The sequence below is a fragment of the Pinus tabuliformis genome, chromosome 8, assembly GCF_031772625.1.
Source record: "Pinus tabuliformis cultivar Carrire ecotype Pingquan chromosome 8, CPIR1, whole genome shotgun sequence".
NCBI classification, from domain to species: Eukaryota; Viridiplantae; Streptophyta; class Pinopsida; order Pinales; family Pinaceae; genus Pinus; species Pinus tabuliformis.
In genome coordinates, this window is record NC_142294.1 from 347,928,794 (window position 1) to 347,940,867 (window position 12,074).

The window sequence follows — 12,074 nt, forward strand, 5'->3', positions numbered from 1 at the left end:
TTTGAAGTGAGTAAAACATTGATTCACCCCTCCCCCCCATCATTATGTTTCCCAACAATTGGTATCAGATTAGGTCCTTCAGAAGAAGCTTGATCGCTTGAAGGAAGATTCATCAAGATGAGCAATCAAGAGGGTGTATATTTTATCTGGCCACCATTATTTAGTGGAACAAACTTGGTTTTCCAGAAAGTCAGAATGGGGGAATATCTACAGTCACTTGGAGATGATGTTTAGGAAATAGTTCAAGGATGCTATCAATATCCATCCTCCTTCCCCGCAGATGATGCGGTGAAGAAACAATATGAGACCAATGCAAAGGCAATCAATGATCTCTTAGGAATCCTAGCAGAATTAGAATTTGTGAAGTTCATGCAACTGAATACCGCAAAGGCTATATCAGACAAGATCATCCAAATCTATGAAGGTGACACTCAGGTAAAGAGTGCCAAAATTCAAACTTTTAGAATCCAATATGAGATTCTCAGAATGAATAATTATTAAAGCATTGTAAATTTCTTCCTTAGGTTAGATTATATTGTTAGCTCAATGTGAAATATTGATGGCGAAGTAAAATATTTTATGCTTGTTGAGAAAATTCTAAGATCTCTAACCCCAAAATTTGATTAAAAAGTATCTACCTTTGAAGAGATGTAGGATTTGAAGAACCTTACTATGAAAAACTTCATGGGATCTTAACAACTTATGAAATGAGAAAAGGGGTTCCATAAGATATCAAGGAAGCAAAATGAGGAGCTTAAGGAAACATGTTACATATCAGACGAAGAAGAAGAAAATTTCATAAAGAAATTCCAAGTAGGAATTGGCAAGTTTAGAGGTAAGCTTCCTTTCAAATGTTTTTCTTTTGGAAGAGTAGGTCACTATGTGGCTAAATTCCCTTATAAATAAAATCATGAGAAAGGAAAGAACTCCTCAAAATTGAATGTTAGAGGAAGTATTAATAACAAGAAAAGATTATATACACACGAAGATATTGATTATTCTTCAAATAATGAAGATGTTGAATCTGATCAAGAATATAAATTACTTATGGAATTTGAAGAGAAATATGATGAATCTGATTATGTTTTTATGGATTCTCTAGAAGAAAAAGATACTCTCATTGAATAAATAACTCCACTAAAAATCCATCTACAAGAAGCTAAATTAGCTGAAGAAGTTTTGACGAAACAAATTCCAGAAAAAAAAAAAAAAAAAAAAGGTTAGAACTTGAAATAGTGGGTATAAGAAAGGAACTTGAGAAAACAAAGGCTCTAGCTCTTAGATTTGGTAAAGGATCTAATACTTTAGAATAAATCAACATACAACACTCTCCTCTAATAAAGGCTGGTCTTGGATACAATGGTGAATCATCAAAGATTATAAGATCTTTTGAAACAAGTACATGAAGATATCTGAATGCAATGAAGGGAAACAATCATCAAAATTCCATCACTTAGCAAAGGAATGAGGGATCAAATGTATCTCAAGTAAAAAATTCTTACCACAATCAAAGGGGAAGATACTCAAAAATGTACTATACTCCCAGGTACTCCTACTTCAACGGTCAATGTTTTACTTGTAATAATTTTGGTCATAAGGTTGTTCAATGTGTCGCTTATAAAACTATTATGACTAGAGAAGCAAGAAAACAAAAGAATGATATTGTGGCAAAGAAATATTCTTACAATGTATTCTCACCTCTTCAAGATGAAATTGAATGTTTTGTTTGCAATAACTTTGGTATAAATAAATTGAATGCAAAAGCATAATAGTACCATCCTATCAACATGATCATAAGACAACAACAACCAAGGTATGGAAGAAGAAAAACATAGACTCTAAAAATTGTGGTCTAGCTTTATATGCAGGAGATCAAGAAAATATATGGTACATTGACAACAGATGTTCAAATCCTATGACAAGTGACAAAGATAATTTTATTTCTTTTAATGAAATAAAGAAAGAAAAGAATGTAAATTTTGGAAATAATTCACTTGTTGCTATCAAAGGGAAAGGAACTGTGCTATTAAAGAAAAAGGTCAAGGTTGGAAATGTTTCGTTTGTTGATGGGTTAAGACATAGCTTGTTGAGTGTTAATCAAATGCGTGATCAAGGGAATGAAGTTGTTTTCAGATCAAAGAACTGTGAGGTAAGAAATATGGACATAAGTAATATCATACTAAAGGGAAAAAGAACTCTATGTAATGTCTATGTCTCGGAAGGTGACAAAGAACATTGTTACTTAAGAAAATATTAATAAGTATGGCTTTGGAACAAAAGAATGGGACACCTTAGCTTTTCCCAATTATACAAATCAAGCAAAATGGGAGCAGTACATGAATTATCCAACATCTCTCCACCAAAAAATAACATTCACAAATCATGCCAATTTGGTAAGCAAACCAGAGTTCAATTTAATGCTAAAGAAAGTACTTCAAGTAAGCCACTTGAACTTATTCATACTGATTTGTGTGGTCCTATAAGAAAGATGTCTCCTTGGGGTGAACAATATTTCAAATTAGTCATTAATAATTTTACAAGAATGTGTTGTATTGGTTTACTTAAACATAAAGTTGAAGAATTTGATAAATTTAAAGTATTCAAGGCTTTGGTAGAAAATGAGTTAGATTTGAAAATAAAATGTCTTAGATCTGATAGAGGAGGAGAGTTTATATCAGATGAGTTTTTCAATTTATGTGAACATCATGGCATCAAAAGGAAATTTTCTATAGCTAAGACTCCTCAACAAAATGGAGTGGCAAAAAGAATGAATAAAATAATCCAAAAAATGGCACGAGCCATGCTTGATGAATCAGGAACTCCACATACCTTCTAGGGGGAAGCAACACATACAACCGTGAATATACTTAACAAAGCTCATGTTTGAGTAAACAGTGATAAAACTCCTTATGAACTATGGTTTGGTAAGCCTCCAACTGTCAAGAATTTTAGAATTTTTGGAAGAAAATGTTACATAAAGAAAAATGATGATAAGCTTGGAAAGTTTGAATCTAGAGCTGATGAAGGAATCCTCCTTGGATACTCTTCTAGAAGCAAGGGATATAAATTCTATAATAAAAGGCTTCAAAATATTGTTGAATGCATTGATGTTGTGATTGATGAAGCATCCATAGGTACCAAAAAGGAAACTATAGCAAATGACAAACCTATTCCTACTATAAGTCAAAAGGTTTCAAAGGAAGGTAATAGAGAAGTATCATAATAAATAAATGAAGATACAGATACATCAAAAGAGACACCCTCAAGGTATGTTTAAAAAAATCATCCAGAATCTCAAATTCTAGGTGAAAAGGAAGCAGGAGTACAAACTACAAGAATTTTTGTTTGAACTTCTAGTTACCTAGCCTTACTATCCACAAGTGAACCTAAAAATGTGAATCAAGAAAGAAAATATGAATGTTGGGTTAAGGCAATGAATGAATAACTTGATCAAATAGAAAAGAACCATACATGGGAATTAGTACCAAGACCTCATGATAAAAATGTTATTGGGACAAAATGGGTGTTCAAGAACAAACTAAATGAAAATGGAGAAGTAATTAGAAATAAAGAAAGACTCATATGCAAAGACTATGCTCAACAGGAAGGAATAGACTTTGAAGAAACATTTTCACCTGTAGGCAGACTTGAATCCATAAGAATTTTTCTTGCATTTTCAAGCTTTCATAACTTTAAATTATATCAAATGGATGTTAAATCTACATTTTTAAATGGGGATCTAGAAGAAGAAGTTTATATTAAACAAGCTTAAGGCTTCATTCTAGGCAATGATAAAAATCTTATTTGAAAACTTAAGAAGGAATTGTATGGGTTAAAACAAGCTCCTCATGCATGGTAGTATCGTCTTGACAAGTATCTTCAACAACAAGGCTTCACAAAGGGGTCTGCAGATAGCAATCTATATATCAAGATGGATAAAGATAAACTTTTTATAATTGTTGTTTATGTAGATGACATCATATTTGGAATAAATGTAGAATATATGAGATAAGAATTTGCTTTAGTTATGCAGCAAGAATTTGAAATGTCTTTACTTGGTGAACTAACATACTTTCTTGGTCTTCAAGTTCAACAAACTGAGAATGGTATCTTTCTTTCTCAAACCAAGTACCTCAAACAAATTTTGAAAAAATATGGAATGGAAGACTGCAAGCCGGTATGCACACCAATGGTAACAGGATGCAATCTTAGTCAAAATGATGATTCTCCTTCAGTTAATTAACTAGAATATAGATCTATGATTGGCACCTTGCTCTACCTTACAAGTACAAGACTAGACATTATGCATGCAGTTGGAATTGTTGGACGATTTAAAGAAAATCCTAAGGAATCTCATCTCCAAGAAGTTAAGAGAATGTTCAAGTATCTATAGGGAACTCAAGATTTTGGTCTATGATATCCCAAAATACAGACTTTGCACTTTATGATTACATAGACGTAGATTGGGTAGGCAATATTTTTGATCGAAAAATTACTAGAGGAGAATTTTATTTGGGACCTTGCCTGGTATCTTGGTTCAGTAAGAAACAAAGCTCCATCACTTTATCTATTGTTGAGGCAGAATATGTTGGTGTTGCATATTGATGTACTCAACTTCTATGGATGATGTAAATGTAACAACCTTGGTGAAAATTTCATGTAATAAAAGTTAATAAAGGGAAAATAAGACCACGGTTAAGGGACACTTATTCCAGGTTGAATGTTGGGCAAATATATCCTGGTGGGCATCACTGGATGTGTATTTTGGCTAAGGAAAATTGGCAAAGGCTAAGGAAAAGGCATTAAAAGGCATTTTGGCAAATTTATTTATGAAAATAAAGGAAATTAGGAGAAAAGTAAGGTGAAAGGTCACAGGTTGCATGTGAGGATGAAATTGATGGAAAATAATGGAAAATGAAGAAATTAAAGGTCTCATGCATAAAAAGGCTTCTGAGGATCAGTTCATGGATTTTGCCAAGTTGAAGTTTGGAGCTCTCTCATTATTCTCTCTCTCTCTCTCACTCTCTTGGTCACTTAGAGTTTTCTTAGAGCACTCTAGTTTGGAGAAAAGCAAAGGGAAGGCAAGGAAATGAAAGGAAAAGCCAGCAAGGAACAAGGAAAGGAAAGCAGGATCAAGCAACTTCAGCATGAATACTTACTTGTAACCTTTTGCATGTGTGATTTCCTAGTTAGTTTGGACATGCATGGATTTTCATGTTGGTGTATGGTTCTCTTTGTAGGAATTTACAGGGTAAGTTCCTCAGAAAGAACACCAAAAGGACACCGCTCACAACCAGATCTCAAATCAATACACCAGTATTTTTGACGTGGTTAAAACCCTCAAAGTGCAAGGAGGGAAACAGTCCACGGCCTGTCCCAATGTGGGTACTACAGGCAATTTATTAATCAAAGAATGAAAATTTACATAAGCTTCTCTCATGCATAGATTACTCGAACAATGACCCTCCATGCGCTTTAAATAGAACTCATGGACCAATCGGGTGTCAAGCCACGGATCAAGTGTCGGTAATACCGAGGTGAGAGTGAACCGTCGGATCACTACATATCGTGACCGTCGGATTGTAAGTTACAAAATGTACAACGGTAAAGAAAAAGACTTCCGATCATCATGGTCACCAGCCCAATCAGAATCAGTGAAACCAACTAGCAGAGGAGCTGCTTTGGCATTGTAATGAATCCCAAACTGTACTGTACCTCGAACATAACGAAGTATTCTTTTAGCTGCTTTCCAATGACTTTCACGGGGGTTTTGCATAAAACGAGCAACAAGGCCAACAGCAAAGGAAAGATCAGGACGAGTATGGGTTAAATACAAGAGTTTTCCGACAAGTTGACGGTATAAGGTAGCATCAACTTCAGGAGAAGTACAAGAGACTGAAAGTTTGACTCCAGACTGAAAGGGAGAAGGGGCTGGCTTACAGTATTCCATGTGAAAATGACGAAGAATATCACAAGCATACTTGGACTGGGAAAGGAAAATACCCTCTTGGGATTGCAAGACTTGAAGACCGAGAAAATAGTGTAAGTGTCCTAAGTCTGTCATTTCAAATTTCTTTTTAAGGCTGGACTTCACATGGTTTATAAGGTTGGGATCACTACCAGTAAGAATAAGATCATCAACATAAAGAACAAGGATGATAGGAGAGTTGCCCACTTTCTTGGTGTAGACAGTATTGTTAGAATGACACCTAGAAAAGCCAGATTCTAAAAGAAAGCTATCCATTTTGGCATACCAAGCCCGAGGAGCTTGCTTGAGGCCATAAAGGGATTTCTTAAGTCGACAAACAAGGCTGGAGTCTGTTTGTATGAAGCCAATGGGTTGTTCCATATAGATTTCTTCCTGCAAGTCCCCATGCAAGAAGGCAGATTTAACATCCATCTGATGGACTTCCCATTTTAAAGAGGCAGCAAGGGAAAGAACAAGGCGGATAGAGTTCATTTTGGCAACAGGGGAGAAGGTTTCAGTGTAGTCAATGCCTTCAACCTGTGAAAAGCCCTTAGCAACGAGACGAGCTTTATGTTTATCAACTTTCCCATCTGGTCCATACTTGGTTCTGTAAACCCATTTACATCTAACAAGTTTGCGTCCCTTTGGTAGAGGAACAAGATCCCATGTATCATTTGTCATCAATGAATGATATTCTTCATTCATAGCTGCTTCCCAATGTGGATGGCCTGAAGCTTCTGCAAAAGTGTCAGGATCATGATTTACTGGAGCTTGAGCCAGTAAAGAAGAGGCTCTTTCAAACTGAGAACGTGTACGTCGCTGATCTGTAGGATCACTGGCAAGATCACCTGCTGCATCCCGAGTAGTATGGACCCATCGTGGAAGTTGAGGATCCTGAGAAGGTGGGGGAGGATTATCATCCTCGCTTTCATCATCTGAAGAAGAAATGTTTTCAAAAGTAGAAGAGATAGGAAGAGGTGGCACATCTGCCGGACTAGGCTCGCAGGCCGATTTATTTTCATCAAACTTTACATCTCTTCTAATGATAACATTTTTTGACTTAAATGGAATAAGTCTATAACCTTTTACATCTTCAGAATATCCAACAAAAGTACATTTCTCACTCTTAGGTTCTAAAGCTTTATGCTTTTCATCTGGAATATGGGCCCATGCTTCACTTCCAAACACACGAAAGTGACTTACATCTGGTTTAATGGAACTCCAAGCTTCTTCTGGAGTGATATTCTCTAGAACCTTAGTAGGAGTGCGATTGATTATATAATTTGCACAATTAATTGCTTCGGCCCAAAAACTAAGACTGAGTCCTTTAGATTGCAGCATACAATTAGCCATTTCCTTTAAGGTGCGATTTTTCCTTTCAGCTACACCATTTTGTTGTGGAGTGTATGGAACAGTATGTTGCATTTGAAATCCATTTTCGGTGCAAAAGTTGATGAATGTGTTTTTAACATATTCTCCACCATTATCAGTTCTTAGCTTAAGAATTTGATGTCCAGATTGTTTTTCAACAAAGGCTTTGAAGGCAAAAAAGGTGTTAAATACTTCGCTCTTGAGTTTTAAGAAGTATACCCAAGTGCGTCTGGAGAAATCATCAATGAAAGTTAAGAAGTACTTGCAGCCAGAGAATGAAGCAACAGGAAGAGGACCACATAAATCACTGTGCACAAGCTGTAAAGGGGCTGAGGCGTGCCAAGAGGCACGTTTGTCAAAACTGTCCCGATGATGTTTTCCGAGTACACATCCGGAACAAACACCATCTCTGCAAGATACCATAGGAAGACCTGTCACCATATTTTCTTTACATAGATGCTGAAGGGAGCGATAGTTTAAGTGACCAAATCGCTCATACCAAAGTTTGCTCACTTCATCATTATGAGCAATAAATACTGAGGGAAGATTTGATGACCCAAAGTTGTGAAACTTATACAACCTTTTGGAATCATCAGCAAGACCAGTAGCTAGAATCTGTTTAGGATCTTTTAGATCCTTGATTACAACATCATGAGGTGAAAATTCAACAATTTTACCTTCACCTGAATGAGTTATCTGATAGACAGATAGAAGGTTGCAGGATAAGTTTGGAACACATAATACATCATTAAACTGACCATTGTCTAGATGAACAGTTCCAGTCCCTACAACATTAAGAGATCTATCATCACCAACATATATATTTTTGGTGTTACAATCATTTAAAGAAGAAAACATGGCTTGGTTTTTGGCCATGTGACAAGAGGCTCCAGAATCAATGAGCCACTCATGAGAATGAGAAGAAGAAGAAGATACATTTAATGCATAACTAGACTGAGATGATTGACAATGACATGCAGAAAGTGCCATTCCGGAAGTTGAAGTTGAAGTAGGCTCCGCATGGATGTTATGTTTCTTCATTGCGGCTTCCAAGGCTTCCATCTTCTTAAAGCATTTAGATTCTAAGTGGCCATCTCGATTACAAAAGTTACAATGTCTATCAGTCTTCTTCCATTTGTTTTTATTGGTCTTATCATTTTGCTGAAATGATCTTTCATTTTGAGGCTGAGATGGTTTAGGACCATTCTTTTGAGGAAATGACTTCTTAGGATTCTTTGAATTTGGTTGCTGCTGGGCGGCTAACGCTTTCGTGGAAGAGTTTCCAAGATTAAGAAGACCAAGGTGTAAGAGTTTTTCTTGTTCTCTTATTAAGGAATCACAAAAGGAGTCAAAGGAAGGGGCCTTGTATTCTTGTCCTTGACAAATGAAAGCTTCCCTTGTAGAATGGAAAGTGGAAACAAATACAGAGTAGGTTGGTCCCAACTTAGTAAGGATGGAATAAATAAGGTTACCATCTTCTTTCTTAACTTTAACACCTTCCAAGAGATATCTAAGGGTCTTGAATTTGGACAAGAAATCTTCAATGCAAGAAAAATTATTAGGATCCAAAGTAAGCAGCTCATTTTCAAGTTGATGGGCTCTAATTTCATTTTTAATCCCAAAAACTTTAGCGAGTTTTTCTAATGCTTCATGAGGAGTCTCAAGTTCTGCAATGTGGAATCTAAGATCGGAGAAATAGACATCCCTATCAAACCACGTGCTTGATCTTGTCTATTTTCCCATTTTGCAGCCTTGTCTTCATCTTTTGGTTTCTTCTCTTGGTCTGTGGCTATTCTGTAGAGACATTTACTTCTAAGTAAATCTTCCATGTAGGCTACCCATTGGAAGTAGTTAGTGCTGTCAAGAATGACTTGGCATGGACTTTCCATTTTTTTTTTAAAACTGAAGCTGGAGATGCTGAAAGTAAGTGTTCCAATGGATAGATCTCGAAAAAATAGGCGGTTTTAAAAAAAACGGCTCTGAAAAAGGCTTCCGGATGAAGAAGTTATGGCTTTTTGAAAAAAAATTGTTGACGTTGCCGGCAAAGTGCGCGAATGTGCGGAAATGAAAAAATCCACCCCCACAAAATGGAGACTTGAACCCAAGACCTCTACTCTCTTAAAATAGCTTTGAACCAATTGATCTATACAAAAAATTTGAGGGAGAGAGAGAGAGAGAGAGAGGGGGGGGGGGGGGGCTCGGTTTGCGTGCTTGCCTTGAGAAAGCTCTTTTTCCCTACAAAACACAAAACCCAACAAGAATATGCAAAGAAAAACGAACCTTGCGGCTCGAAGTTAGCTTTAGCCAAAAAACTAGAAATTTAAAAAAAAAAAATCTCAAAGTTAGCTTTAGCCGAAAAACTAAATATTTTTCTCAATGTTTCTGATTTTCCGAGATCACACTAAGGTGCAGGGAAAAGAGCATAAGCATGAGAAAAATCCTTCCTTTCTGTTTCTGATTTGCCCAGATCGCACAGAGTCGCAGGGCAAAGAGCATATGCAGAAATGAAAGGTATAGATCCGGTAAAAAAAAAGGCTAAATAAACTGAGACCGAAATAAGCAGAGAGAAAATAACAGTAAACTGCAAAAAAAAACACTGTATACCTCCCGATCTGAAAAAATGACGCAGCTAGGGCTACCGGAAACCTTTTCGCGTGAAACGAAAGGGGTTCCTCACTGGAACAGATGCTCCGAACGCAACAGAGCAGTCCTCTCGGCCCGAAAGGAGTCAGAAACAGCAGATCTAGGAAACGACAACCGGATGCAGTTCTACCGGCTTCAGATTTGGATCACCAACGGACGCGGCCCTCAAATAGCTCTGATACCATGTAGGAATTTACAGGGTAAGTTCCTCAGAAAGAACACCAAAAGGACACCGCTCACAACCAGATCTCAAATCAATACACCAGTATTTTTGACGTGGTTAAAACCCTCAAAGTGCAAGGAGGGAAACAGTCCACGGCCTGTCCCAACGTGGGTACTACAGGCAATTTATTAATCAAAGAATGAAAATTTACATAAGCTTCTCTCATGCACAGATTACTTGAACAATGACCCTCCATGCGCTTTAAATAGAACTCATGGACCAATCGGGTGTCAAGCCACGGATCAAGTGTCGGTAATACCGAGGTGAGAGTGAACCGTCGGATTGTAAGTTACAAAATGTACAACGGTAAAGAAACACACTTTACCTAACTCTAACCTAACTCTATACTAGACCAAGTTGAACTTAACTATATCCTATGTGTCGAAATATCCTAACACTCTTGCTATTGGTGGCATGGTTTTTCTATGTTATGACAGTGGTTTTCAGCCTAACCTAGCCTTTTCCGGATGCCATGGTATGTTGGGATGTTTATTTCAGTTTTGGAACTTTGGGATTTCTGGATGGATTTTAGAATCTGGGCTGAAGGTGGTCTCAAGGTTCATTCTCAAAGGCTTAGGAATCCCTTGACCGGTTTTGGCGGGATACACAGTAAAGCTTGAGGGAGTAGTCTTGGTTTAGGACCTAATGATCCGAGTTTGGATTGCAGTAAAGCCCAAGAGACAAGGAGACGGAAAATTCCTTAAGGATAGTGATGGATTCCAGGTGGAATTCTGGATGGTATTCCAATTTTTGATCAATTGTGATCAGAGCATCAGTTTTGGTGTGATCATGGTTTTGTGAGGGTGGAGGTGGTTTAACCTCTGGATTCCCTTGGTTGTTCTATGAGATCCCACATTCATGTTTGGAATATGGAACGAGGGTGACTGGATGAAAGAGATATTTGGTTTAGCTATGTCTATGGTCAGGTGGTATGTGGAAGTCTCAAACGTGGTTAGATTTTCCTATGATTAATAAAAGCTAAGTTCTCTTACTTTTGCACTGATTTATATGTGGATTTAATGGATGTCATATCTTTGATATTTATATGATTTTATGCTAGTTATAAGCATGGTTGAATGACTGGTTCATGTCATTATTATTTCATACATTTACTTGTAGCTGTTAAATGGATGGATGCAAGACCTAATTAATGATTTAGTAGTTCAATGGAGAAGGAGGTGATCCTTTTGGTTATGTTTCATAAGTTGTTTCAGTCATTTATGATCTATCTTGTATCCTAGACCTGCAGGTTGCATTGATGCCAAGTCTTTGACAGAATGTCAATCCCAGTTGGGGATGCTTAGGCCTAGTCTTGAGGGTGATTTTGATTGATAAACATCATTACCATGTTCTTAATGATTCTGAAAGTTACAACAAGTTCTGGGTAGACCCCAGGATTATGGGCTAGAAAAGTGGCTCAAATCTCGAGGTCACTGGCACAAAATTGGAAATTCTGGACCACATTCGCTGACAAGTACGCCTGTGAGAGTGAATTTAGGTTGTTGGTCACTCCCTTGCCCATAGTATGAGAGCGAATATGGCCTAAGAGCTGCAAAACAATAGTGGGACCTAGGGACATGGTATTTAAGTGGCTGAATTGTCTCATGAGAGATCTGTTGATGATGTTGGATGATTGTATGTGATGTTCCATTGATTCCACTTCCTTAAGGTGACATAGGAGGTTGAATCTGATTGTAGTATCATCTCTCCTCATGTTTAGCCTAGTTGGCAGGGTTACTTTGGGTAAACCTGGGAGGGGGTGTTACAGCAAACATTTCAAGAAATTAAAATCACTTGTCCTCAAACTCTATCTATTCTTTGTGACAATACTAGTGCCATAAGTATCTCTAAAAATCTTTCCATGCACTC